Below are 23,784 nucleotides of genomic sequence, written 5' to 3'. Positions count from 1 at the left end.
CAAACGGACATCGCATGCCCCCCGATATGATACCCTGAGAAGGATACAGTGTTTTGGGGTAAGGATAGCTCATAAGTGGAAACAAAAGAGGAGAGAGAAGGGTTGACTGGGGAGGTGGTCACTCTAAGGTGGGCCAGGAGAGGCTTCTCTGAGGAGGCAACACTGAAGCTCTGACCTGGGTGGTCAGAAGACTTGGAGAGGAATATTCCAGAAACAGCTCTGTCCAAGGACTCAAGGCACAGAAAGAAGGCAAGTGTCAGGTATACAGTGAAGAGTAAAGTAGGTAAGAGATCAGGGAGACAAGAGACCTCTCCATTACATATGGCTTTGTAGTCCCATGGTAGGTGAGGAGTTTGGGGGTTTTGTTTGTTTGTTTGTTTGTTTCATAACTGGGTAAACTACACATAACCTTGACCATCTTGATTATTTTTAAGGGTACAGTTCAATGGTATGAAATACATTCATAACAGTGGGCAACCACTACCACCATCCATCTCCAGAACTCTTTTCATCTTGTAAAGCTAAAACTCCATACCCATCACACATGAAGTTCCCATATCCCCTCCCACACACCTGGCAACCACCATTCTACTTTCTGTTTCTACGATTCTGACGATGCTAAGTATCTCATATAAATGGAACCATCCTGTATTTGTTTGTTTTGTGACTGGCTTATTTCAGTTAGCATGATGTTCTCAAGGTTCATCCATGTTGTAGCATGTGTCAGAATTGTCTTTTTTAAGGCTGAATAATACTCCATTGTATGTATATACCACATGTTGCTTATCCATTCATCCACTGAGAGACCCTTGGGTTGTGTCCATGTTTTAGCTATTGTGAACAAGGGTATACAAATCTCTCTTCAAGACCCTGATTTCAATTTTTCTGGGTATATACCCAGAGGAGGAATTGCTGGATCGTACGGTAATTCTATTTTTAGGTTTTGAGGAATCACCATACTACTGTTCTCCTCTGTGGCTGTACTATTTTATAGTCCCACCAACAGGGCACAAGGGTTCCAATTTCCCCACAGCCTGTCCAACACTTGTCTTCTGTTTGTTTTGTGTTAGCAGCCACCTAATGAGTCTGAGGAGGTATCTCATTTGCATATCCCTACTGATCAGTGATACTGAGCATCTTTTCATGTGCTTATTTTGTATTGGTACCATCTTTGGAGAAATGTCTATCCAAGTCCTTTGCCCATTTTTAAATTGGGTTGTTTGGTTTTTCGCTGCTGAGTTAGAGGAGTTGGGGTTTTATTATAAATGATGAAGTAGCTAAGAATGTTAAGCAGGGGAGTAATGTGACCTAATTTGGGTTTTTTCTTTTGCCCTATTTTTTGGTCACTCTGTTGGCTGGAGAATGCTTTGAAGGCAGAGTTGTAGACGGAGACACTAGAAGCAGGGAGACCATTTTGGGGTTTTTGTAGAAGTTCAAGCAAGAGATGATGGTGGTCCCAGCTAGCGGAGGGTTCACTCCAAATGGGATTGCAGAGAAGTGGGAAGATTTGAAACCTATAGCTAAGTAGTATAATCAACAAGATTTTGCCACTAAATAGAAATGGGAAATGAGTAAGAAGGAGGAGTCCAAGATGGCTGCCAGGGTTCTGGCTTGAGACAGAACCGGGTACATGATGGTACCATTCACTAAAATAAAGAAAATTAGAAAACCAGGGGAGAATTGGTTTAGGAGTTGGGGAGACAAATGATGAATTCAATCGTCAACACCATACATTGAAGTGGCCTGTGGGACATCCCAATGGAGAGGTCCAGCAGCTTCCAGGCTGGCGTTTAGAAGGAAGAGCTGGGGCACCTGGGTGGCTCAGCCGGTTGAGCAGCTGACTCTTGGTTTCAGCTCAGGTCATGATCTTGGGGTTGTGAGATCGAGCCCTGCGTCAGGTTCTGCACTCAGCATGGAGTCTGCTTGAAATTCTCTCCCCCCTCTGCCCCTCCTGCCTGCTTACTCTCTCTTCTGTCAAATAAATAAACTTAAAAAAAAAGAGGAAGAAGAAGGAGGAAGAGTGGGGTTGGAGATCCGACAACGGAAGCCCTGCATATAATCAAGTCATGGGACTAGATGGTTCCAAGGGGACTTCCCGAAAGCGTAAAAAAACACAGGTGTAGGTACACATGTGCGTAATTCTTGGAAGAAGGTTGGTATCTTTTAACCGCTGCTTTAAGAGAGCCCTGACTGACCTCCCCTCTTCCCCTCAAGAAGGTTAAAAGTCACTGGTAGGGGCACCTGGGTGGCTCAGCCGGTTAAGTGTCTGCCTTCGGCTCAGGCATGACCGCAGGGTCCTAAGGATGGAGCCCCGCATCGCGCTCCCCACTGAGCAGGTAAGTTATAGGGAGAAAAAGTCACTGGAGGAAAATCAACATTCAAGGAGAAGGAGAGGGCCTGAAAAGAAGCATTCAGAGAGGAAGGAAAAAATGGGAATGAGATTTCAAGGGGAGGGAAGAGGTGGGCAGTGGCATCAAATGCTGCAGAGATTAAGGTCAGATCTAAAAGCGGGCCTTCTTCACACTCATTAATGGTCCCAGAACCTCTGCCCAAAAAGGCTGTCCTGAGTGTCGTCAGATGCACTCTGCCTCTCCTTCCCTGGACAGCAGGGTTTTTCTCTGGCCTTCTCAGAACCTGGCAGAACAGAAAGGGGATCCCACACCTGGAAATCACTTGTGGCTTATCTGATGCCAAGAGAACTCACCCTGGTTGGCAAAGGCCTATCAGTACATACCTGATGCAAGCAAATAAACTCAACTTGAGCTTGGAAGACTGACAGATATTTAGGATTTCCCTGATTTGTTTTTAAGATTTTATTTTTTTATTTCTTAAGTAATCTCTACCCCGAACATGGGGCTCGAACTTACAGCCTCCGAGATGAAGAGCTGCATCCTCGACTGACTGTGCCAGCCAGGCGCCCCAGGATTTCACTGTTAAGTGAGGGAGGAGGGGAGGGGGGAGCAGATTACAGAACGATCCAGACTTAATGCACTCAGCCATATAAAATAACACAGAGGAAATTGAAAGAAACAAACATACCTAAATATTTACAGGGGTAACCTCTGGTTGTTGAGATTATAGATTTTCCCCTCTATTTCTTAATAGTTTCCAAATGTTCTACAATAAGTATGTATCACTTTTATAATTGGACTGATTTTTCAAGATAACAGTTTCTGTAACAGTGAGAGTCCTGTCCCAGTTCCACAGTGGAAAAACACCTTTTGGGTCACAGAGCTCTTTAAAACCCTGATGGTAGCTATGGGCCTCATTCTGCATCCCCCTGGGGTGGCCCGGATGCCAAGAAAATGCCCATCCCTGCCTACAGGAGGCAGAATGGCTTTGGGGCCAGCCACAATTTATTCTAACGCTAACCAACGTTGAAATTTCAAAGAAAGGTGTAAATCCAAAACGGAAACACCAAAGAAACCCAGAGGTGAGTATTGGTTATGCTGTCCCCGCTCTGTTGGGGGTGGGGGGTGGGGGGATGGTTAAACTGGCCTGAGTCTCAAGATCAGAGCGGCAGGTCTGTCATCCTTGGGGACAGAGCTGTGCTAGACATCTAAACATCCCACCCATTCCCCTCACTCCCTGGTTCACATCCCCGGCTCATGAGTGCCTTTAGGAAAAATGTGGCTGCTTTTAGGGCAGAGGTTTATCAACTCGAATCACCCTAAGGGCCAGAAAGGCCAAATACAGGAAAAATAAACTGCCAAGGTATAATCAAACTTCATTTCATATGTGATAAATACAAACATAGGATGCCAGAGATTGTACCTTAAATTTGACGTTGAACAAATATAATTTGGAAGTAGAATAATTATTTAAAGTCTCATAATTTCTTTCTCCTTAGATTTGAAATCTGACACCTGACATTCCCTTCTTAAGCCCCAAGGTCAAGGCTGGGAATCTTGTGCAGCAACCTGCAGCAGAGAATTCATCTCCGGGTCCTTTAACTGGGAGCAATATTTAGTTTTATGTTGTTTCATGACAGAAAAGAGCTGCTCACAAACGTAGGTATTTCCAAACATGGACAGAATCTTTGCACAGTGGTTTTTATATTTAGGGTAACTTCTCCCAAGATACTTGTAGAATTCTGGGATCCCGACACCATCATATTTCATTTTCAGTAGGGTGTTGCCCTGCAATTCAAGAACTTCCATTTGTAGCTCTTCGCTCACGTTACTAATGGTGATCGAGAAAGGTGGACTCTGAAACAAACGTCAGCTTGTTTTCATAAAATTGGAAATCAGAGAACTGTTTTTGGAATTCAGTCTTCAACTCTTTAATTCGGGAAATATAGTTCTGGCCATCTCTTTCATTTTCAGAAACTAATTTCAGCTCAGGGAAGTGGGCCAGATTGTTCCTTGCCTAATGAGTTTCCCAAAGACACAGTTTCGTTAGGAAGGAGCAAATTGAATCGTACATCTGTGTAACCACTCGTGAGCGCCTTTGCAGAGGAATATCCAACGTGTTTAGGTAGGTCATAATGTCAACCAAAAAGGCTAACTCTTTGACCCAATCTTTGCTAGTAAGCTGAGGAACCGATTTTCCTTTAGAAGACATGAAAAAAATCAATTTCTTCCAACAGTTCAAAAAACCGCCTGAGCACCATGCCACGACTCAGCCACTTGCGTCCCATGGAGCAAGACAGGCTTCCATACTGTGCATCTAACTCGCTGAACAAAGCACTGAACTTTCTGTGGTCTGAGCCATGGGACCGGATCCGGGTTATGCTGTGAATCACTATGTCTATGACATGATCCATTTTTAACTTTTTAGCACAAAATGATTCCTAGAGAATGAGGCCATGCATGGACTTCAGTTCCATGTCTTTGCAAAGCCCTGACACTTTAGATTTAAGTTTTGTAACAAGCTGTTCAACACCAACCAGTGCCGAATTGCCATCTGTGTTAACACTTACTAACTATGACCAGTCTACGTTAAATTTTTTAAGACTTTCCTCAACACAGACAAGTAAGTCATTTCCTGACGTGGCGCCTGTCATGAGAACCATGTCCAAAAGTTCTTCCGTCACATCGAAAGTGCCATCAACACCACGAATAAATACAGCCAACTGGGGGGCATTAGCTCCATCGGCCGCCTCATGAGCCGCAATGGAGAAAGCCACAAATGATTTAGCTTTCTCTTGCAGCTTGTCCTGTAAATTCACTGCCCTGTAGTCAACACACTGTGAAACAGTATTACCACTTAGTCTCAGATTGGCAAATGCTTGTCTCTGTTAGGGGCACATAATCTCCGCTGCACTCAACAGACATTCCTTTGCAAACTCGCCGTCTGTAAAAGGTTTCGATGCCCGGGCAATTTTCCGACTTAACATATAACTGCATTTCACAGCAGCGTCATTTATTTTATTCACATTCAAAAGTAAGTCCTGTTGAAAGTTCATTCTTTTTTTTCAGCTCGTTAAGTTTTTTATCACGCATCTTTTCGGTCTGTTTTATAATGGCGTCCGAGGTCCAAGTCCTTCGACACAGACACACTTTGTTTGCATATTAAACATGTAGGAACGTTCTTGACCTGCACAAAGAAATAAGCTCACTCCCATTTTTCTTGAAACGTGTGGCTTTCTTGTTCTAACTTTCGTTTTCCCACTTTTGAAAGACACAAACCCATAAGAAATATTAAAATGTCACCTTTACGGTTAGAAAAGTACTACTTTGCAAGAGAAACGTAGTGACTCTATTTTTCCAAAGTGTAAGTGTGCTGTTCACTCCTTCAAAGTAGGAGAGAACTGAGCAAATCGCGGGGGCTGTTGAGGGAACAGCTGAGAAGACACCTCTGATTCTCCTGTGCAGGTGACTGCAGACACGCAGGAACACAGCCCCGGGCACTGATTCTCTGAGGCCGCAACAAAAGAAGCTGGAAATCCAGATTTCTATGTGAAACTCCTTGATTCTTAAAAATATTCATAATAAATTGTGGGGTTTTTTTCCTGTAGATACTAGATAAGCCATGACGTCTACCCATCAGATTAGGCAGCTTAGGGACACTGGTTTGGGGCCTCTGGTTTAAACCAGACAAAAACTCTACTTGAAGAGAATTAAATATCGAATTCGGAAACCACAGGTTTAAGAGCCTGTCCAAACAGAATCCTAGAAGGTACCCAAGAAGGGGAGCTAAGCTGATGGATCTCAAAGTGCCATGTTTTTGCAGACTTCATGGTTATAGTTAACTAGGACACTACTCATTTGCTTGATAGGAGAATGACTTACACATTTCTGATACAGGGAGACATTGTAGGGAAGTTTCCCCATCCTCCTGCTAGCCCCTCTCTGGGGAACCCTGCTGACAACCCTGGCAAGTCTCAAGTCTACAGAGCTGTAGCATCCCTTACTTCTCCATGTGCTGGGTTTCTCGTCTCTCCCTTCTTGGCCTTGGCTTTTCTCTTCAGCATGGCCCAGAACTATAGCAAGCCCACCGATCTTCGTTCCTTGCTTCTCGTCCAAGGCTCTCTCTGCACCAGCCTGTGACTTGAAGTCGATATACGCAATCCTACAACTGTGCGGGAAAGAAGAAAGAAGAGTCAACATTTAGTACTTTTATTTGTCTTCTGAATTAGTAATACACATACAGGATTCAAAATGCAAAAGGTAGAAAAGGATATGGTGAAGTGTGCCTTCTGCCCAATTTCTATCCTTACAGGTAACATGCCATACATATAAAAAGCAAACATACGCATATACACACTCTTTTTCAAAGCTTGACTGAGATACGATTTACATATCATAAAATGCATCTATTTAACGTGTACAGTGAGGGGCACCTGGCTGGCTCAGTCTGTGCAGTGTACAACTCTTGATCTCGGGGTTGTGAGTTCGAGTCCCACACTGGGTACAGAGATTACTTAAAAATGAAACCTTTAAAAAAAATAAAAACAGTGTATAATGGTTTCTAGTATGTTTACAGACTTCTATAACCATCACCATGATCTAATTTCAGAACGTTATCCTCTCCCAAAGTAACCATCGGCAGTCACTCCTCATTCCCTCTAACTCATTCCCATTCCCCTGGCCCAACTACCATGCTACTTGCCTATCCTGGACATTTCATATAAATTGGATCATATGAATATGCAATCTTTTGTGTCTGGCTTCTTTCACTTAGCCTAACATTTTCCAGATTCATCCAAGTTGTAGCATGTGTCAGTACGTCATTCCTTTTTATGGCTGGATAATACCACCTTGTAGGAAATACCACATTTTGTTTATCCATTCATCAGCTGGTGGACATTTGGGGTTGTTTCCACTTTTCGGCTATTATGAATGAAGGTAACCTGCACACGTGTAGAAGTGTGTGGCTATACGTTTTCATTATGTTTACACCAAGTAGCAGAATTGCTGCACCGTACGGCAACTCTGTTTGACACACTGAGAAACTGCCAAAACCGGTTTCCCAAGCAACTGCACTCTTTTATTTTACATTCCCACCGGCAATGAACGAGGGTTCCAATTTCCCCATCGCCTTGCTAACACTCGGTATTGCCTGCCTTTCTCATTACACCCACTCTGATGGGTGGGAAGTAAGGTCACACCATGGTTTTGATTTGTATTTCCTTAACAACTCATGTCGAGCATCTTTTCATGGTCTTATTGGCCATTCATATACTTTGTTTGGAGCAATGTCCATTCAAGCTCTTTGCCCATTTTTTAATTGGGTAGTCTTAAGTTGTGAGAGTTCTGGGCGCCTGGGTGGCTCAGTTGGTTAAGCAACTGCCTCCGGCTCAGGTCATGATCCTGGAGTCCCGGGATCGAGTCCCGCATCGGGCTCCGTGCTTGGCAGGGAGTCTGCTCTTCCCGCTGACCCTCTTCCCTCTCGTGCTCTGTATCTCTCATTCTCTCTCTCTCAAATAGATAAATAAAATCTTAAAAAAAAAAAGTTGTGAGAGTTCTTCACATATTCTGAATCCAAGGCCCTTATCAGATACATGATTTGCCATATTTTTTCCCAGTCTGCAGAGTTGTTGTTTTTTTTTACTTTTTGTGTAGTGTCCTTTGAAGTACAAATGTTTTTAATTTTGATAAAGCCCACTTGTCAATCTTCTCTTTTACCACCTGCACAACACCCTAACCTAAGATCACAATGATTTACTCCTGTGTTTTCACCAGTTTTGTTTCAGCTCTTACATTTAGGTCTTTGATCTATTTTGAGTTAATTTTTGAGCAGGTATGTCCTCTGTTATGTTTTTACATAAAAAGTAGAATATTATGTACACACTGTTCTATATTTTGCCTTTATATTGGAGATTATTTTTCATTGGTACACAAAGTGCTGTTTCACTTCTTTTTACAAATGCATGGTATAATGTCTTTTGAACCTACCAGAAAATTTTAGCCAGTTTTCAATTCATAGATATTCACGTTAATTCTAATTCTGCATCAACCAACTTTGTAATACATTATGTCACACCTGTCTGAGTCTATCTGTGGGATACATTCTTAGGAGTGGAACTGCAGGATAAAATGGTACATGCAACTATAAGTGATAGATACTAACTCATCTTCACAGAGACTTCACGAATTTCCCTTCTAAACAACGTCTGAGCATGCCAGTTTCTCCAACCCTCTTCAATACTATGGAATACACCTTTTGATCTGTTAACATCTAAAAGGTAAAATGTTGTATCTAAACTAAATTAAAATTGCATTTTAATTTACAATTCTTTTAGTATGAGGATAAGTATCTTTTCTTATGTTCAGAAGAAAATTACTTTTCTGTGACCTTCCTTTCATAATTTGCCAATATTTTCACTGGGTTGTTGGTCTTTTTCTTTTTTTTTTAATTATAAAGATTTTTTATTTATTTATTTGACAGGGATTTAAGATTTACTTATTTACTTTAGAGAGAGACACAAAGAGAACATGGGAGGGAGGGGCAGAGGGAGAGAGAGAATCTCAAGCAGACTCCATGCTGAGCTCAGAGCCCAACGTGGGGCTTGATCCCAAAACCCCAAGATCACGACCTGAGCCGAAACCAAAAGTCGGATGTTCAACCAAATGCACCACCCAGGTGCCCCTGTTGGTCTTTTTCTTACTGATTTGTGAGATGCACTTTATCTATCAGCAAATTAGCCCTCAGTTTTGATAGAAATCATGAATTTTTTTCCCCTCGTTTGTCACTTGTTTTTCGACTTTGCTTATGGGATTTTTTTTTCCCCATGTAGATGTATTTTATATTTCTGCAGTCAAATTTATCTGTTCTTTTAGGACTTCCAGGATTTGTGTCATACTTAACAGGCCTCCCCCTCTTGCAGATTATTAAAAATAAACAAACAAAACAATCTCTAGGTCTCCCTCTAGTACTTTATGATTTCATATTTTCATTGTAATCCTTCATGGACCTGTAACTTACTTTGGTCAAAGATATGGAGTAAGGATCTGTTGAGTAAGAATATTCTTTTTTTTTTTAATAATTTTTTTTAAGATTTTATTTATTTATTTGACAGAGAGAGACAGCAAGAGAAGGAACACAAGCAGGGGGAGTGGGAGAGGGAGAAGCAGGCTTCCCGCTGAGCATGGAGCCCGATGCGGGGCTCGATCCCAGGACTCTGGGATCATGACCTGAGCCGAAGGCAGACGCTTAACAACTGAGCCACCCAGGCGCCCCGAGTAAGAATATTCTTGAAGAATGCACCACACTCACTTCTGACATAGGTATTATGCTTTAACATGTCATGAATTCCCTGGCATCTCCTAATCCCCTTTGTAATAATACCTCATGTAAAGGAGTAATTTAAAGACTTAAGTATTATGTAATCAAAACTTAACTAACAATAGAGAAATTCTATGGCTTTTGGCAGCAATTTTTTGTTTTGTCGTTTTCCAGTGTTGCTGACTACAGGCATAGGAGAGAGCCCCCAAATCTCCTCACAGGAAACACTGACAATAGGGGCGCCCGGGTGGCTCAGTTGGTTGAGCGACTGCCTTTGGCTCAGGTCATGATCCCAGGGTCCTGGGATCGAGCCCTGCATCGGGCTCCCTGCTCGATGGGGGGCCTGTTTCTCCTTCTCCCTCTGCCACTCCCACTGCTTGTGCTCTCCTGTTCTCTCTCTGCCAAATAAATAAATAAAATCTTAAAAAAAAAAAAAAAGAAAGAAAGAAAGAAAGAAAGAAAGAAAGAAAGAAAGAAAGAAAGAAAGAAAGAAACACTGACAATAGCAAATTGCTGACAATATGGGATGTATCCTTTCAGACTTGTTTTCTGAATTGGCAGGATTCTTTTCTGGAGATTATGTTCTTCAGAATATACAGGTATAGACTATTTTAGAGTTCACCTATACCAACAATTTTCACTCAAATGTATCTGTAATCCTGATCTGCAAGCTGCACCTCATTAAGAATTCCTTCAAAATAGGGGCACGTGGCTGGCTCAGTCAGTGGAGCATGTAACTCTTGATCTCGGGGTTGTGGGTTTGGGTGTAGAAATTACTTAAAAATAAAATCTTAAAAAAAAAAAAAGAAAATTCCTCCAAAATACATCCCATTTCATCCTTTCTAATTTTACCACATTCACCCTCTTTTTTTTTTTAAAGATCTTATTTATTTATTTGAGAGAGAGAGAATGAGAGATAGAGAGCACGAGAGGGAAGAGGGTCAGAGGGAGAGGCAGACTCCCCGCCGAGCCGGGAGCCCCATGTGGGACTCGATCCCAGGACTCCAGGATCATGACCTGAGCCGAAGGCAGTCGCTTAACCAACTGAGCCACCCAGGCGCCCCCACACTCACCCTCTTACTCTACCAAAGCCTAGCTACATAGTGCTAGTGTTTCATTGTTACAACATAGTTCTAATGGGCCTATTCAATGCTCTGTTTTGTACCTGTCCAGGCAAGTCAGCAAGCATGTTGTTTTACTAGAGTCAACCCTGGAGAGAGAAGAATGGAAATAACCTATGACTGAATTCTTCTAATCTTCAACCTTGAACTTCATAGAGTAAGTCTTCATTTCTCAGTGATACCACTACAGTTTTCTAGAAGCTTCTGGCTGTCCATTTATGATGCCCCCTTCAGTTTTTTATGCCTGCTGGTAGAAAGGTTCGATAACTACTTTTTCCTTCTCTAAAATCAGGTGTAAGTGATTTAGGAGAATGTAATGAAATTCTGTTATGTCTGAATCCAGTAGAAAAATATTCTTTGTCAATATAGGTACAAAACACACCTTTTACTCGTCCCATCCTTGCTCACCAATCTGATTTGAAAGGCATCCTTAAACACTTCTTTTAACTCATCCCGGGTGACTCTGTCAGACAGGTTCTTGATCAAAAGTGTTTTGGCATTCCGATCCGTGTAACACAAAAGAGTATTTTTAGTCTGAGTTCAGATCTAATAAGCATCAAAAGTTCTCTAAAGGAGAAAAAATACTTCTCCAGGAGTTGGAGAGTGTTAATAGCAATACATATTCCTTCATTTAACAAATCTTTGAACACATATCTGGGCAAGGGCCTGTGCTACACGCTACATGAAAATACAGACTTGGCGTCTACTCTCAGGAATGTGGTCTTGTTGGGGGAAAAGGCTAGTAAGCAAAGTCACATAATTACAAACTCTGGTAAGTGCCAAAAAAGAAAAGTAAAAAGGGAAATGAGAACACCCAGTAAAGACTTAACCTAGGGGCGACTGGCTGGCTCAGACAGATAAGCATGCGACTCTTGATCTCAGGGTCATGAGTTTGAGCCCCATGTTGGATGGAGAGATTACTTAAAATAAATAAAGTTAAAAAAAAAAAAAAGAGGGGCACCTGGGTGGCTCAGTCGATTTAAGCATCCGACTCTTGATTTCAGCTCAGGTCATGATCTCAGGGTTGTGGGACTGAGCTCCATGTTGGGCTCCACACTCAGTGTGGAGCCTGCTTAAAGATTCTCCCTCTCCTTCTCCCTCTGCCCCTCCACACTCTCTCGCTCTCTCAGGGGGAAAAAAAAAAAAGGAAAAATTAAGAAAGTCCCTCCTAACCACCCCTCCCCACCCAAAAAGACTTAACCTAGTCTGGAAGTAAGGGAAACTTTTTCTGATCTTGAGGAAGTGACCTTTAAGCTGAGATTCTATGGATGGGTTGCAGGTAGCCGGGGAATGAGTCCCGCAGAGAACATTATGACCGAGAAGGTAAGGTACATAAAGACAGAGTATGGTAGACAAAGAACATTATGATAGGGAAGGTGAGCCATCCAGCTTGAGTATAGAGGGTGAGAGTACTGTAGACAAAGTTTGTGCTGGGCAAGGAGGTGACCTGGTGGTAACTGACTACTTGCACAGAATAAGAATCCGAGACTCCGTCCTGACCCAGAGTTTGTCTAGATACACAGGTTATCGATAAACAAATTACCTTGTTTGCATATCTTTCTTTACTTCCTTTCCTTTCAGTTTCCTCAATTTAATTTCATAGCCAAGGACCTTTGTCTCACTAAGTTTCCAAAGCTTTTCCCTGGTCATCAGCAGATTTAAAATTCACATAACCGAATTTCCTACAGAGATGTAAAAGAAAAGGAAAAAAAACCCTAGGTAAGATCAAAAGGCACATGACTTTGGGGTGGTTAGTCATACTGGATGTGAAAGTGGAAATCAGCAGTGAGTCATTTACAATTTTTTTTTTTAAAGACTGCTGATGGATTTTGAGCTTTTTATTTATTTATTTATTTTTTAAAGATTATTTGAGAGAGCGAGAAAGAGAGAGAGAGTACATGAGAGGGGGGAGGATTAGAGGGAGAAGCAGGCTCCTCGCCGAGCAGGGAGCCCGATGCAGGACTCGATCCCGGGACACCAGGATCATGACCTGAGTCGCCCAACCAACTGAGCCACCCAGGTGCCCCAGTCATTTACAATTTAAAACCAAGGCTCCACCAACTAGCAATACAAATGCCATAAAGTAACCAGAGGAGTGGCTCTCATCCCCAGGCAAGCTTGAGAAGGGCTAGAGGGTGCTTCTAGAACACGGTGGGTAGAATCCAGGCCTGCTGTTACATAGCCTGCAAACCACTTGACAGTCCCCACAACAAAGAATATCAGGTGTCAATAGTGCCAAAATCGAGAAACGCTGTTCTAGAGCAAGGACTGAGTCGGTGCAAATTTACCTATTGAAATCTTTATTACTTTTCTGTTTAGCGACTGACTGAATTTAAACAAAAGCTATAGAAAATGAAGCTTGAAATTGTAAGGTTTTGAATTTTTGTTTTAAGAAAGAGCCATCTGCATTTGTGAACTGGAACAAAAATATCACTCCTAATGAGGAATGTGTTAGCAAACCCAAGGGCTATTACAAAAAGATTTTTTAATGCAAAAGGAATTCTTATTTACTGCAAATGCAACAATATTACAAAATACAGTTAACACAACCCATAAGCACAACGTGACTCTGGAGCCAGATTCTGGGCTCAAATCCCAGCTCTGCCATCTTTGAACTGTGTGATACTGGGCACAATACTTAACTTCTCTGTGCCTAAATCTTCTTTGTGAAATGGGGATAATATCAATAATTACCACTGAGGGCTGTCTTAACAGATTCCATGAGTTCATATAAATAAGGAACAAAGAATAATGCCTGGAACAGTGAGTGCTCAATGAATGTTTACTAATATTATTATCTTTTCGTTTCTACCTAAGACAGTCTGAGTATTATAAAATGTGCTCACATCCACTATAAAATGTGCATCATATGCTTCTGATGCAAAAGAAGTGAGAAAGATAAAATGCAACTTGGCAAAAAAGCAGAAGTGATACAGGACCTGTATTTGCCACCAATAGCTAGGGGGCTGTGATTAAAGATGTGACTTGGTTTAAAATAATTCTAGGCAAATAACATTGCTCACAGTGGAAAATCATGAAAATACGTTTCTGTAACAATAAGGAAAATCTCGGGATTATTTTAACATTCCAATTGGAAAAAATGGGATAGCAGAGTTTCATCTAATGGATTTTCTAAGAGCCACTGAAGGATTTTTATATATATGAGTCCCTCTTATCCATGGCTTCAGTTACCCACAGACAACTGTGTGGTCTGGAAGCAGATGATCCTCCTTCTGACCTATAGCATCAAGAGGCTAACAGTGCTCTAACGCTAGGTCACAATGCCTAAGGCATGGACCTCACTTCATCTCATCCTGGAGGCGTTTTATCATCTCACATCATCACAAGGAGGGAGATTTTGAGAGAGAGAAACCACATTTATGTAACTTTCGTTCCAGGATATTGTTATAATTGTTCTAATTCATTATATTATTGTTAATCTATTATGGTGGCTAATTTATATTCAACTTTATCACTGCTATGTATGTAAAAGAAACAACGTAGCATAAGTAGGGTTCAGTACCATCTGTGGCTTCAGGCATCCACTAGGGGTCTTAGAATGTATCCCCGTGGATATGAGACTACTATACTCACTGTGAACTGCAAGAGGCTGAGGTAAAACCCCACCATGGAGTCAAGAGCAGGTAACAAGGGGCACCTGGGTGGCTCAGTCGGTTAAGTGTCTGCCTTCGGCTCAGGTCATGATCCCAGGGTCTTGGGATCGAGTCCCGCCTCAGGCTCCCTGCTTGGCTGGGAGCCTGCTTCTCCCTCTCCTTCTGCCGCCCATGCCCCCTGCCTGTGATGCCTCTCTCTCTCTCTCTGTCAAATAAATAAATAAAATCTTAAAAAGAAAATAGAGCAGGTAACAAAAGGATGTGACAAGACAGAACCCACAATAAAATAGAAAGCTACTGGAACTCCTAATTTCTCCAGGGATAATAATGCCAGGTTGGTAAACTTAATGTTCTTAAATTATTGGTATTTACCTGGACAAGCCAACTCCGACACCAACAACTGTGAGATCATTTTTAGCAAAAAATTCACTGAGACCCGTTTTTAGTTCAGCAGCAGTTTTGTCGAAATTCAAGTTTCCAACAAACAGTTTGAAAGTTACAGGTGGTTCAGCTGCCATACAAAAAGGTAAAAAAAAAAAAAAAAAAAGAACTCAAACAGTGCAGAAACAATAACGCTAAAAGAAAATTCCACTAAAGATTCTGGCATATTGTAACACCAAACTGCAGTAAAAATCCCCTTGTTTACCACTTGGGCTTTTACTGTGTCCACAAATTCCATACCTATAGATGCCTATTCCGTTAATATGAAATTCTCCATGTTTTGTCTCGTGCTTTAAAACACAGCAAAGAAGTTACCTTCCAATTTCTGTCTTTTGGTTTCACGGGAAGCCTTCTGTTTGGCCATCCCCTTCTTCCGTTTATCAGCTGTTTTTTGGGCAGGCTCTGTGGGCAAAAGCCAGAGTTGTAAATATAAAATATAAAAATTATTATATTTTTAATAATCTGTCTGTACCACTCATGAGTAAATTGGAAGCTTTCACTCTATCCACAAATATCACGTCTATGGTAATGCCTACTCTTCACAAAACGTATGCGTGAGGTCTGGTCAGGGTACTTTTCAAAGCATTCATAAATTAATTAGAACATTCTTCAAGTTCCTAAAAGAAATCCCACAGCCCCTGCCTTTCCCTTACAGCTCCAGTTCCTTGATATGGGCTACCAGGCCCCCATTGGAAGGACTGTTCTCCCTCTGGCCCATGTAGAATACACATCTTTTTCAGCATCTAAATGAAAACCCACCTAATCAATTACTGCCACAGAGACTTGTTAAGAATGAGAATAACAAATTGTTCTTCCAGAGAAACTGCTCATCAATCTGACTATAATACACCAGCCTAAGGAAAAAATTCAATGCCACTTTAACCTCTTATTTTGAAAGAATTTTAAATGTACTGCCATTATATTTAAATAAAAATATTAATAATTACTTCTTCGGAAACAGTATCATTTAAAATGTTGCACAGAGGGCGCCTGGGTGGCTCAGTCGTTAAGCATCTGCCTTCAGCTCAGGTCCTGGGGTCGAGTCCCACATCGGGCTCCCTCCTCTGAGGGAAGCTTGCTCTCCCTCTCCCACTCCCGCTGCTTGTGTTTCTGCTCTTGCTATCTCTGTCTCTGTCAAATAAATAAATAAATAAATAATCTTGAAAAAAAATAAAAATAAAAACGCCTTTAAAAAAATAAAATAAAATAAAACGTTGCACAGACTCTGTCAAGACAAAAAGAAAATCACTGACAATTGAGTTTGGGGGACAATTAACCTGCATGGCTCACGAGCACCATGGCAGAAACAATCATTGGATAATATTCATAGAAAACTCTGATTCTGGTCATGTGGACAGTAGAGGTCAAAGGTCCACTGAGATTCCTCACCCACGAGGCCATGCCTGAAAAGTCAGCCAGGGATTGCCAAGGCAGCTTTCTGCAGGGTGGGAGCTTCACAGAACCCCTCTGGCTGTGACGTGGGATGGCAGGCGAGGCTGTCCCGGGAAGAGGAGTCATCACCTTCCTCATCCTGGCCCAACTCAGCCTTATCTTCTTCCTCCCCATAGCTCCCATCTCTCTTCTCATGGTCCTTGAACTTGACATGCCTGTCTTTTGGCAACGGGGCCCATGTGGCTGCCCTCCTGCGTGGGGATATCAGTTTCTCAGCGAACAAGGGAGCCGGAGACTTTTTTTTCCTCTCCTTTATTTTCTGGAGAGGCAGTCATCTTCCCACCACTCTTCTGAGGGGTGACAACCTGGAGAGAAGAAGTGGCAACACTGAAAGCACATCTTCCCTGCACCCACGAGGTTACAACCACACTGTACGGTCAGCAAGTACAAGATACGGTCAGGCACGTGTGTCAGTGTCTATGCTGACCTCTCTGAGTTTCTCAATGTGTAGTATAAGAGAGCTCCCAGCACCACCTGGCATGCTTGTCTAAAGACACAGGAAAAGAAAAAAAAAAAATCCTAGACTTCACTTAGAGCTATCAAATCAGAATCCTTACAGGGAAGGAACTAGGTTTCTAGAAGTTTCCAAGCTACTGCCCCACGAAAACACAGGAAAATATACCAAGTCAACTACTGTTTAGGTGGTTCCACATGCCACTAGAGTGCCAACTCTTTGGGTTTTTTTTTTTAAAGATTTTATTTTTAAGTAATCTCTACACCCACCATGGGACTTGAAATCACAACCCTGAGATCAAGAGTCACACGCTGCACCAACTGAGCTAGCCAGGCGCCCCTACAGTGCCAACTCTTTGCATACAAATAAACACAAAAGTAAAAGAGTCCCCCACAACAGGCACCTGGAACATAAAGAGGAATGAGAGCCAAGCCCCAAAGATTGGGCCTCATGCTTCCTAATTGTACCATCAATTCCATCCCACAGCTACTGATAACTGGGCATGGTACTATAAAACTAAATAACTAACGATAAAAACGTTAGGGGCGCCTGGGTGGCACAGTCAGCTAAGCATCCGACTCTTGGTTTCGGCTGAGGTCATGATCTCAGGGCTGTGAGATCAAACCCTGCATCGGGCTCCACGCTCAGCACAGAATCTGCTTGAGATTCTCTCTCCCTCTGCCCCTCCCCCACTCGTGGGCAAGTGCATGCGCTCTCTCTCTCTCTCTCTCTCAAATACTTTAGCAAAACATTGAATGAATACACAAAAGGACAAAAAGAAGAACTATGGGCAATAAATAAAACAAGTGTCTTCATCTTGCCAGTGTTAACTAGGAACAGTGTCATAACAGAAGAGAGGTATTACTGGTATTTTTTTTTAAGATCTTATTTATTTAATCGACAGAGAGACACAGCGAGAGAGGGAACACAAGCAGGGGGAGTGGGAGAGGGAGAAGCAGGCCCCCCGCGAAGCAAGGAGCCCGACGCAGGGCTTGATCCGAGGACCCCGGGATCACGACCCGAGCCGAAGGCAGACGCCCAACGACTGAGCCACCCAGGCGCCCCGGTATTACTGGTATTATGATGAGATGAACTATAGCCCACTAAAATCCGTATGTCAAAGCCCTCATCCATAGTATCTAAGAATGCTACTGTATTTGGAGACAGGCCTTTAAAGAAGTAATTAAGTTAAAATGGGGTCATTAGAGTAGGCCCTAATCCAATATGACTGCTGTCCTTATGAGAGATTAGGCCACAGAAAATAGACAAATGACCATGTGAAGACATAGTGAGAAGGCAGACATTTACAAGCCAAGGAGAGAGGCCTCGGAAGAAACCAAGCCTGTCAACAACTTGATCTTCAACTTCTAGCCTTCAGAATTATGAGAAAATAAATTTTTTTTATTTATCTTTTTTAGGATTTTATTTATTTACTTGAGAGAGAGAATGAGAGAGAGAGAGAGCACGAGAGGGGGGAGGGTCCGAGGGAGAAGCAGACTCCCCGCCGAGCAGGGAGCCCGATGCGGGACTCGATCCCCGGACTCCAGGATCATGACCCGAGCCGAAGGCAGTCGCTTAACCAACTGAGCCACCCAGGCGCCCGAGAAAATAAATTTCTGTTGTTTCAGCCACCCAGTATGGGATATTTTATTAAGGCAACCTTAAGGGACACCTGGGTGGCTCAGTGGGTTAGGCATCTGCCTTCGGCTCAGGTCATGATCTCAGGTCCTGGGATTGAGCCCCACATTAGGCTCTCTGCTCAGTGGGAAACCTGCTTCTCCCTCTTCTTCTGCCCCCCCACCCCCGCTCATGCTCTTTCTCTCTCTCTCAAATAAATAAAATCTTTAAAAAAAAAAGGTGAACCTAGCAAACAAATACAACTGGTATATATAGCACATTACAGGAAGGGATAAGTAACTACCATGTGATAAGTATTACTGGTTATAAACATTCATAGGCAAGCAGATGAGGGACCAGTTCATCTGGCATGGGAATGATGTGGGATCAGGGAAGTTATGGGAAAGAGATGAGGGTTTTATTTGTTTCTTTTAGTCATCTCTTCACTACCCCTAGATTAAGAGTAGCATGCTTTTCCAACTGAGCCAGCCAGGAACCCTAAGAGATGAGGGTTTTAATGAAATAATTTCAATGAGCCAACTTTAGGGTCTGGTTATCCTAAAAGTTCATCTACCTGTGAGCGTACTTCTATATGCTGCACCAATCAGAGGTAACCATTATAGAAATCACACTTTAGGGGAGGCTGGGTGGCTCAGTCTTAAGGTAAGCGTCTGCCTTCAGCTCAGGTCATGATCCCAGGGTCCTGGGATCAAGTCCCACATCAGGCTCCCTGCTCAGCGGGAAGCCTGCTTCTCCCTCTCCCACTCCCCCTGCTTGTGTTCCCTCTCTCACTGTGTCTCTCTCTGTCAAATAAATAAATAAAATCTTAAAAAAAAAAAAAAAGAAATCACACTTTAGAGAGGAATGACCAAGGGTGACCAGTGTGAACAGTCTAGAACCACATCACATGCATAACAGCCTACGGAAAATATGTGACTACTCCTGTTTTCCTCCAAGAACCAGAGTCTGGGTTCCAAAGCAAAAGTTGCATTCACCAAGAATTTCCTGGCTGATTGCTGCAAAAGCTAATGCAACGTATAGTGAACATCATAATACAGTAGATGCCCTCTTAACTGTTTCTAACTTTGTCTACTTAATCAAATCACACTAACCTGTATCTACGGCTAGATTAAATGACAGTCCCCATTCCAAACAGGACTTACTAACTTGATGTCCATGAAATGCCAAGCATGTGTGGCTAGCAGGTTCCTCTATGGCACTCACAGAACACCTGGCCATTTCTGTTGCCATAGGCTAAAGTAGATCCTTAGTAATTATCAATTGTGTTTGTTCCAAACCTGTATATGACCCTTGTATTTGCGGTTTCAATTACATAATAAAATCATATAAGTCAATCAAATCAATGCAAAAAGTAAGTTACTGAATCTGTGAAAACCAAGTTGAATACTTCGGACATATTTGATAAAGCTTAAAAAAACTGTAGTCAAATTAGGTGTGGTTGAGCAACCATAAAAGGATGGAAAAAGTGGTAAAAACGTAAGAGTATTCAAACTGCTTTACTAGGAGTTTTTTAGGTTTTGCTTTGCTTTAAAGAAACAAACTTTGGGGTGCCTGCCTGGCTCAGTCGGAAAAGCATATGACTCTTGAGCTTAGGGTTGTGAGTTCAGCCCCACGTTGGATGCAGAGACTACTTAAAATACTTAAAAAAAAAAAGAAGAAACAAACAAACAAACTTCAAATTACAGAAGCTGCACTTACTGGCATACTTTGTACTGGGAAGACAAACTACTCCAACACTGAACCCGAAGTCAAAAACAAGGCCTTAGGGTGCCTGGGTGGCTCAGATGGTTAAGCATCTGCCTTCAGCCCAGGTCATGATCCCAGAGTCCTGGGATAGAGTTCCGCATCGGGCTCCCTGCTCCTTGGGAGCCTGCTTCTCCCTCTGCCTCTCTCTCTGTCTCTCATGAATAAATAAAATCTTTAAAAAAAAAAAACAAGGCCTTAGTCCCACATCAAAATATTCGTAAATGAATAAACATTTAACATGGCTTTTTTTTTTTAAGATTTTTATTTACTTATTTGAGAGAGAGAGGAACAGACCCCCACTGAGTAGGGAGCCCAATGCAGGACTCGATGATCCCAGGACCCCGAGATCATGACCTGAGCTGAAGGCAGACGCTTAACCGACTGAGCCACCCAGGTGCCCCCACATTTAACATGTCTTTAAATTAAAATCAAAAGTTATGTATGGATAATTTACTTTTGATTGATTAAAACAACTACTAGACTGAATACGGTTGAATAAAGTTTCTATTATACAAGTGGCTGCATAAAGTGGACAATAAATACATCCTGGGTGCCTCTCAAAACAAGTTGCTTGGCGGGGGGGCGGGACAAAAAAAATGAACCGGGAAGAGGTAGGGCCTTTGGATTCGGGAGAACCATGTATAATCCCTGCTCTGTCGCTTATTAATTATAAAACCCTGAGCAAGTAAGTTAATGGCTAAATCTGTTTTCCCGTGTATAAAATGGAGCTGATGATGCCTGTCTAATACGATCGCTTTGCGAATGAAACGAGATGATGCGTTAAAGCCTAGCACAGTGGCTACACACAGGAAGCATTCACTATTCATGGGCTTGTGTACCCACCATCCACCTCAATTCTTTTAGGACTCAACTTAAACCTATCCATATTCAAATACTCACACAGAGGCTCCCAGCCAGAAGCAGGAAGCACAGTAGGGACTTAAATATTTGTCAAAAGAATAAATATGGAAACACAGGTGTTTGGCAGGCACACAAACTAATGGAATTTAATGAAGCAATTTTCAGAACCAAGAGATTTTCTTTCAAACCAGTATTTCCGGGCAACCAATATCACTTTTCAAACAAAAAACACTTCTGCTTTCCCCCAAAACAAACCTCACTTCTCACAATGTACTATTCTTTTCAGTTGACACTGGTATTTAATTCGCTAACATTCTGTTTGGAATTTTTGCATCTATGTTCACGGGAGTGGTCTGCAACTGTGTTTTTTTTTTTTTTCCCTAAAAATAACTGGGTCAGATTTTGGTATTGAATCTAGGGTGGGCTTGTGAAAGTAGTCTCTGAAAGTGTTCACAATACCACTTTCGAGATTAAACAAGGCAGTTCAACTGTTTTCCTCTGGATTTTGGTTGTTGACTTTAGTAAGTCATTCTGCTCGGCACTGTATATACAATTATCTCATCTCTACTTCACTGCCCTTCTCCTCCAACGTCTCATCTTCCCCATCTTCTCCTTCGGAAAACGACTCATTTTCTTCTGTTCACCTGGATTTCCCCCCCACCCCACCCCCACCCCGCTTAAAATGGACACGATTATTAGGCTCATCACAGGGCCTTCAAAATTCCATGGGCTATGCACATTTTCTCTCCGGTATCTGTAATAAGTTTCTATTTGTAATAAACACATGTCAGGCCTCATCTTAAAGTTACTTTCATTTTGAATCTTTTACTCACAGTAGTGAATATCAAAATATATAGAAAAAGATCACTTTTGGCATCTGTTTGTAGGTCAGATGTCCCATACCTTGTCTTTTGCCACGATCTAGAAATGGTTAACTCCTCGAGGTATTAGGCAAGTTTCCAAGAACTCCTCCCTTTCCCTCTCATTCTGTTCCCTTCAACATGCGTTTTCAAATAATTTCGATGTTTTTAAAAATTGATTCCACTACCAGCTGCTCAAATGAAAGCACACAGGGCCAAAATAAAGCCCCCTTACGGGTAAAAAAAAAAATCAGTACCTACAATTCAAGTGTCTTTACCTTTCCAGACCGAGAACTCAGTGTTAAGTGGAGCAGCGTCCATCTCCACCCCCCTGCAGCACAAATAAGGAGTCTCACACCAGAACCTAGAACCGCCACTTCTCTAGGTAACCCGCACAGTCTCGTCCCTCCTGGAGGGGCGATCGCGGGTGTACGGCCCCGCCCACCCAGAGCCACCGCGTACTGCAGAGCCGGGCGCGAAGCCTCAAAGGCGCCCGCCGCAGCCCGCAGGCGCCGACACGTCTGGAGCACCCTCCCAGCGGCGACTCGGGAGAGAGGCGCGGGCGGCACCCACTCCCGGGAAGGAGACGGAGCCCTCGTGACTCCGCCTCGACCAATCAGAGCCCGCGCCGCCTCTGGGCCAATCCTGAGCCACGAACCCGAGGAGGGGGCGGACAAACGCGAGCCTGGGGGCGGGGCCTCGAGCCCGGGCCGCCAGTACTACGCCTGCGTGCGGGACGGACATTTTAGTCGATTTGCCTCGATTTTCGGGCGCGTGCAGGGTTTGGCCCAGATTGGCGGGCCGGAAGGTGCAAGCCCCGCTGAGTTCGGGAACTTGGTGGGCGGCCCCACGTCTCGGCCATGGGCCGAGAGAAAGTGAATAACCGTCACAAAAGCAGCCTCCCGTCGCGGGCTCGTGAGCGAAGCTAGATAGGTTCCAGGCGCTCGCGTCGGGTAACCCGGTTAGGCCGCCACCCGCGCAGTGGGGCGGGTGTGAGTCCTCTCGTTTTCAGCCGAGAGGGAGGCGCGTGCCTTCTAACGCGGGGCAGAGCAGAGACCGGGACCCGGCAGTAGGCCTTGGCGGTCGGCCTGTTGACCCCGGGCTCCGCGCCCTCGCCGCCCGCCGGCGCCTGCCGCTGCCGTGCGAGCAGTGACAGCGCTGATGGTGATGGCCAAGGTCATTAGTGCCTGTTTTGTCCCGGGCATTGTTGCTTTCCACGCGTCTTATGCACTTCTCTAAACTTGTGGCTTAGATGTTTTAATAGTTTCGTTTTACATGTAAGGAAATTGAGGCTCACAGAAAGGGAACTCCACAGCTATTGACTTGCATCCTCAATTACTAAGTATTGTATTATTTCTTTGAGTTAAAACCATCAGCAATATGCTCTCTCAATCACCCTTAGTACCGGTAGACCCAGTAGGAATTATCCCCATACTGGGATTGGAAAAGAGCGCCTTGGGGTATGTGTGTGTGTGTGTTGAGAGTGGGGAGTCCTAGCTTCAGAAAGTCCTAAACTGGAAGGAAGGAGAATAGGAAAAACAATTTGCCTGCATATTTTAGATTTGGTACCTCACTAAAGACTTACCTAACTAAACTGATCAATGACAACTCAAAGGAAAGCAGAAACCCATTTCACCTATGGATAAAGATGCAAGGTTCAAATAAAATACTAGCAATTTGAGCAAATTGAATGAAGCAGTGTAGTAAAAAAAAATACCGACAGTAGGATTTACCCCTGGAATACAAGGATGTTTCAAGGTAAAGAAATAGGTCAAACTAACAGACTAAAGGAAGAAAAACCATGTAATTTGAAATAAAGCCTATCTGTGAAAATGAAATATTTGATGACAAATTACAAAGCATTCTTAGTAAAATCAGTAATAAGAGGGTGCCTGGCTGGCTCAGTCCCTAGAGCATGAGGCTCTTGA

The 23,784-nt window shown here is 43.0% G+C and overlaps 1 long non-coding RNA gene across 8 annotated transcripts; it reads right to left on the bottom strand.

The window, feature by feature from the left end:
• Positions 1-3,482: 3,482 nt before the first annotated feature.
• On the bottom strand, positions 3,483-22,407 carry LOC112837410 (uncharacterized). 8 transcript variants are annotated; one of them, XR_012373699.1, is made up of 8 exons: positions 22,135-22,407; positions 16,235-16,602; positions 15,086-15,247; positions 14,777-14,915; positions 14,385-14,607; positions 12,334-12,472; positions 11,173-11,913; positions 3,483-6,519 (listed from the first exon to the last, which is right to left on the bottom strand). It is a non-coding gene; the product is annotated as an uncharacterized lncRNA (long non-coding RNA). The 8 variants fall into 8 exon arrangements; XR_012373704.1 differs by having other exon boundaries at positions 15,161-15,247; XR_012373706.1 differs by having other exon boundaries at positions 16,367-16,602.
• Positions 22,408-23,784: the final 1,377 nt, after the last annotated feature.

Source organism: Callorhinus ursinus, unplaced genomic scaffold (assembly GCF_003265705.2).
Source record: "Callorhinus ursinus isolate GAN/ISIS: 27379988/994484 unplaced genomic scaffold, GSC_fseal_2.0 scaffold2, whole genome shotgun sequence".
In the NCBI taxonomy this organism is placed as follows: Eukaryota; Metazoa; Chordata; class Mammalia; order Carnivora; family Otariidae; genus Callorhinus; species Callorhinus ursinus.
Note: the sequence above shows the minus strand (reverse complement) of the source record. Positions and strands in the feature narration are given on the sequence as shown.